Source organism: Temnothorax curvispinosus, unplaced genomic scaffold, assembly GCF_003070985.1.
Source record: "Temnothorax curvispinosus isolate PA1 unplaced genomic scaffold, ASM307098v1 QBEX01005246.1, whole genome shotgun sequence".
Taxonomy (NCBI): Eukaryota; Metazoa; Arthropoda; class Insecta; order Hymenoptera; family Formicidae; genus Temnothorax; species Temnothorax curvispinosus.
Window position 1 is genome coordinate 1 of NW_020215026.1, and position 6,284 is coordinate 6,284.

Below are 6,284 nucleotides of genomic sequence, written 5' to 3' on the forward strand. Positions count from 1 at the left end.
TTTCGAGTCCCACGTGTTTTTTATAATGTTAATAGCTTTGAAAAATTATTATAATATCTTTGTACCTTCGACTAAAAATCAATGTAAAGAACATTTAAAAATCATTTATTTAAATATTTTTTTATAACAATTATATGTTGACAAACACACGTTACGACTCGTTTTACTTAAAAAATCATAACTCACGAACAAATTGACGAAGCTTAATGAACCAAAACGCAAATTAAAGCTAAAAGTAGTGCAAATGAGAAAAAAAATATGAGATAATTATTAATTAAATAGGAATACTTAATTTCGTCGCCGCAAATATGGTAATTTTTAAATGGTACAGAAGGACTTTAAGGACTTAAAGAATGCTAGAAAAAGAATTTCTGTATAAGAAAAGGCGAATTTGAAGTGTGACAGATATTTTTTATGTAAAAAAATTAATTTTTTTAATATAATCGTAGCTCTTCCCCACCTCTTCCACCTGCCTCTGAGCCATAATAGACCTCTGTGGAATGTTAAATTTTTTTTTAACGACAAAAATATTTTAAATACGATTAAATTATACACAAAAATACATTTTTATCGAAAAAAATGCTCATTTACCTTTCACACAACACTGACGTAATCCTCCAACCATGCACTTTCGTGTCCCACCGAGATTTTGATTGTTCCCCGTTTCGAGAGTAAATGAGCTAAGACTTTGAAATTTTTACCTGAGGTTCCCTGCCACAATAACTTTTTTTCGGCGTAGAGGAGATTCTCCCACGATCATTTGTTTTCCGGAACAAACGACTGTTAGAAATTCGTGGGACACGAAAGGCATGGTTGGAGCGAATAGGGATATTAATTAATCTTTAATTAAAATTAGATTTTTACGGAATGCTGTACGTTATAGTGATTGATTTTTTCGCGGGCGTCATTATTAGCTAATTAATGCTGGTTATTAATATTTGATTGTCTACACTGGCGTCGCGCCATTTTACCGCGCGTAAAGAGCCTATAGGAGAGAGTAGCACTAACGAGCCACTCTCTGATTGACTGGAGTAAACGTCACGTGACCAATGAGCGCCTCTCTAGCTCTCTCCTAGAAGCTCGCTCTAACCGCGCGGGAAACGTTGTTGTTCTCGCGCTCGCGTCTCGTTAAGTCGTGCAGTCCCATCGTCCTGTGTCCTGTGTGTGTGCAGCAATCGACTAAAGAGTTTCGGTCGCGCGCCCGTGGATCCGCGTTTCCATCGCGTTTTATCTCGACCGGCGTCGGTTGTCATACGTATATGCGACGCATCCGTGCCGGGTGGTGGCGATCGCGAGCGGGTTATCCGGGCCAGATCTGGCCGTGCGTGTTTTGCCGTGTTTCGGCCGGGGCGTTAAAGCTTGATCTACAATGTGCTCTTTGCTTTCTGTTTTTTGCTCTTAACCTCTTTGCGACTATCTCGTATTTCGTAATTCCGTCGCGTAACGTGATGTTTCTTGTCTCTTCTGAAGTTCGTCAATTTTTATCTTGGGCGACAGAGAACAAAAAACATCGCGTTACGCGACGCAATTGCGAAATACGGGATAGTCGCAAACAGGTTAAGAGCAAAAAACAGGAAGCAAAGAGCACATTATTGTAGATCAGGCTTAAAGGCTGATCTACAATGTGCTCTTTGCTTTCTGTTTTTTGCTCTTAACCTCTTTGCGACTATCTCGTATTTCGCAATTCCGTCGCGTAACGTGATGTTTCTTGTCTCTTCTAAAGTTCGTCAATTTTTATCTTAAGCGACAGAGAACAAAAAACATCGCGTTACGCGACGCAATTGCAAAATACGGGATAGTCGCAAACAGGTTAAGAGCAAAAAACAGAAAGCAAAGAGCACATTGTAGATCAGGCTTAATGGTCGTGGGTCCGCGGATCCGCGTTTCCACTGCGTGTAGAGGTTTTCGTGGTTTTCGTCGGGAGTGTTGGCGAGCGGATTCGGGCCGGTTCTGGCCGGAACTAGAGCAATTATATTTTTGGATGACTGTATAATTGCGAGCTGGATTTTTTTTGTTCATCTGGACTCATCCGTTACATCGACAAAAGATCAATCAAAATGGATAAAACAGATAAACCGGTAAGTACAGTAGTACACATTATTTTCAGATCTAGAATATTCTCGAGCAAGCCATACGTTTTCGCCTTGCTGTCGGCGGCCTTGGCGCTCGGTCACGGGCCGGCCGTGTGTACACGTTGTTTTTTTACATAGACTCGCGCTCAGTAATAACGCGCTATACACTACTTCTCGCTGTTGCTGGGTCGACTTTCGCCACGATTCAAAACATATTATTCAGATCGTTGGAATTTTTGAGAAAACATTTGCTATCGATCGAGACTATTGTTGTTGGCACTGGTTCCCGGTATAAATTATCTCCGCACTCTGGCGTTCCTTTAAGTTGGTCATTAGACATTATAATTATAATCGAGTCAAAAGAAGTTGTCGTATTTAATGCTTGTGCCGTGGATTATTGCTCGTGTCGTGTATATCACTCGTGTCGTATACGCCGCTCGTGCCGTAACACCGCGTGCAACACACCCTGATATCTAATCGTAACGCCATAGATATTGGAGTTGCAAGTCTTTATTATTTATTATTAGATTATATATTTCTTTACTTGATAAAATGTAACGTCGGATAACCTTTACGTATCTGTTGTTTCTGTATCAATCTCCTTTTATTTCAGTGTTACTATTTGAAATCTCTTCCTTTGGGAAATGATGAAGCTCGAGCAGTATCTAAACTTATGTCAAACCTCATGAGCACGGTCTTACATACAGGTCTGGAAACTCAGACCGATTTCGGTGGTGGGGGATGGTCGTTTTAGCAAGGAAGAATTTATTTCACGGCGTTGTTACTATGCATCGCTGTCATCGCGAAGTGTAGATGGTAACCCATGGTAACGTGACAACAATTTTTTAATTGCGCTTAATTCAAGTGCATTTTTGAAAATGACATATAATGCACATCCTCAGTCGCTGAATTTGTAAACATGAAAAGTCGCGGTGGTTTGAAGCATGCAAACCACCATTTTTTTCATCTTATTCGATATGTTGAATCGTGTTTTGCAAAAAATGTCTCGCACTTGCATGTATTTAAATGGTTTTCTTAAAACGAATAAAAAGATTTCTAACGTTTTATTCTTAATGCAAAGTCATTTATTATTTCTTTGAGCTAAGTTGAAATACTTTCTTCGGCTCCTGAGGACATGGACAGCGACATGGATTGAAAATAACATCTTTCTCATGTAAATCTTTTTTTATATGACATTTTCTTTCTTTAAATAACTGTAACTAGTCACAGTAAAAAGGTCGATATCGACCTTGATTATGTGTACAACTACATTGATATTTTTTGGAATAAGAATGTATATAAATATTGAAACCTGTAAATTAACTATGGATTCTCGAAACGGGTAATTATTATTTACTTCATATTCCTTTACTCATAGCCTTCAACTTTCTAATTAATCTTATAAAACCAAGGCATACGTAAGGTAAGAATCAGAATTAATACAAGTCAACCGCTCTCATACCGAGAATCACGCGTCATCTTTAAATATTGTAAATTAAGAATAAATTATATATCAATTTATTAATTTGCGCATTCGTATAATTGGCCTTCCGTTTTTTTATGATCCGGTGTTCGTTAGAATTAAGTTTCTCGTTATGAGAAACAATTTATATTGATATTGTTTATTGATATCGTTTGTATTCGAAGAGAGATATTTCTTTTCCATAAAATAACATTATATCTTACAAAGTAAATTATTTCTTATTGTTTTATTATAATTAGATTCCAAATAAAGGATGAAAAAGAGCTTGGTCGAAATAACTAACTATTGTAAAACAAAAATCGTGTTGTCTATATTGTTCATTTAGCAATCTAAAACACACTAGGAAGGCACAGTATTATATATGCTTCACGCAGAATTTTTATTCCCTCAGTATCGCTCGGTCAGTATTTGTCCTTATAAAGATACGAATAAAAAGATTTCTAACGTTTTATTCTTAATACAAAGTTATTTATTATTCCTTTCCTCATTTGAAACTTCAATTATTGCCTATTTGACACTCACGATTTTGAATTTACTAATTACTATTTCCGTCCTTGTCCTACCACATAATACACTGACCGATGGCAGCGACTCTTACGGTCACAAAGCGAGTTATTTTCTTCGTCGCTAAGGCGACCATCCCCCACCACTAGAGTTTCCAGACCTGTATGTAAGACCGTGCTCATGAGTAACTCTCTTGCCCAAGAGTATAACTTCGATGGTCATGGAACTAAATTGACTTTCAAATCCACAAAATTATGGGAATTGGTACAATAAGGTATAATGTCTGAATGAGTAGTTGAGTTCCGTGAAATGTATGTGCGCATGTGCATATATGTATATATAAAATGCGCTTTTCAGAATCCAGCTAGTTCTTTTTTTTTAGCAAATGTTGATATTTTTTAATCCATACGTTTATTTTTTTAGGTACATTGTTGTTAAAATTTGAAGAAAGTGATCTGAGTGAAGCATTGAAGTCTCTCAGACCATGGCTGCGAAATGCCAAAGGAAGAATGAAACCTGCACATTAGTATTACAGGTTTATTGTGATGTAGAAATATCGACATGCTCTTTTTACGTCGGAACGAAGTGACACCACCAGAGGTGCAAGATAGTTCAAGCTTTAGATACACTGCAAGATAGACCAAATAATTTTGTAAGAGAACCCTGCGGGGTGTTTATCGCGAAAAGCCACTGTTGCGATGGCCGAGTCTCGTAGATCATCCTAGTAGGACAATCATAGAGTTACGCGTTTGTGTTTAGACGCGCTAGTAAATTTTATTTTATTTTATTTTTTTATTTTTACGATTCCGATAAAAATGTGGGAGCGAAGGTTCATAGAGAGAGAGTGGATTTGTGAATCTGGCGTTCAATTGCGGATGTCTTGTTATAAACATGTAAGTGCGAGTTCGTCAATTTCTGCCCAGACTTAACTATAGCGAACGAGAGAATTGCTAAATAATAAAATGATTATAATGACATTAGTATATATAATACATATACCATATATATATACTGATACGATACTGAAGCATCATCTTTTGTATCATTTGTTCGTTTGTTTTTATCTTACTGCGTTTGTCTTTCATTATTAATACAATACCAAGATGACTCGGTTTCGACTCGGTATCTTGTGTGTAAATATATATCCGCTCATAAAAAAACCGTGTAAGAATAACTAATAAAAAAATATGTATACAAATGCAACGAGGGCAAGTCTTATCGACGAATCTTCCTTGCACTCCCCTTTTTCAGGATTTCTACATTCTACAGTGTTAAGTACCAAATATCAGTGTGATTTAAATAGTTTATTTAACATACTCGTATTAAATACACCAATTTGTATGGGATACAACGCAATAAGCAGACCGGATGAGCAAAAAGGTCTGTCGATATTCAGAACCGTTGTTTAAAACAATCAATTATTTCGCTGCTAATTTCAATTAGTGAGAATAGATGCGAGTTCTGAATACAGACTACGAAGAACGCTAGGAGTGAATAAAGAATGAAAAAAAAGGATGAGTAAGTAACGAACCTCTTTGAAAAAAAGGACAGTTTTCGAGAGACAGAAGGCACGTAGGATGATCTAACATTTATATGTATGTACTCCTTGGTAACATTTTTCCCAGAAATTAAATATTTTGAAAAATATTGTGCCATACTTTAAATTCCTTATCTTGTATAAATGAGTACATATTATTATTTAGTAATAAGTAAATTAGTCCTTTCACTTTAGAGGTAGGTCTATTATACGTCTATAATACGTCTATTACGCAGAACGTCTATTAGACGTCTATTATATGCGTCTAAAAAAGGCCACTTAGACGTCTATCTAGATGCGTCTATCGATCTAAGTTAGATGCGTCTGATAGACGTTTGCTAGATGTCTATCCGATCTCGCGTTTCTCCCTGATTGCTTTTAAGAAAAAGTATGCAGATGCGTGTTGCAAATTACATATTTTTTCTTAAAGGAAATATGCCTTTTTTTATACCAATTGATTCGTCTCATTATTCTGTGCATAAAAGTGTTAAGGTAACATTACCGAAAACTTAATTTTTTTACAAGATATTTTGTATTTTATGTCAAAATATTAGAACTTTCAAGCCTTATAATTCCAAAAGTTCTTAATGAAAAAATACTTTATTATAGTGTTTTAAAAAGCTCGAATCTCGAGATTAGCTACAAGAATATGCATTGAAAAATAGGGATTTCCATTTAAGAAATTAAA

At 36.1% G+C, this 6,284-nt stretch overlaps 1 long non-coding RNA gene across 2 annotated transcripts; it reads left to right on the forward strand.

Annotated features, from left to right (window-relative positions):
• Positions 1 to 868: 868 nt before the first annotated feature.
• Positions 869 to 5,591, forward strand: LOC112454660. Of its 2 annotated transcripts, XR_003040774.1 has the most exons (4): positions 869 to 1,371; positions 1,849 to 2,078; positions 2,686 to 4,333; positions 4,483 to 5,591. It is a non-coding gene; the product is annotated as an uncharacterized LOC112454660 (long non-coding RNA). The 2 variants fall into 2 exon arrangements; XR_003040773.1 differs by lacking the exon at positions 869 to 1,371 and having other exon boundaries at positions 1,698 to 2,078.
• Positions 5,592 to 6,284: the final 693 nt, after the last annotated feature.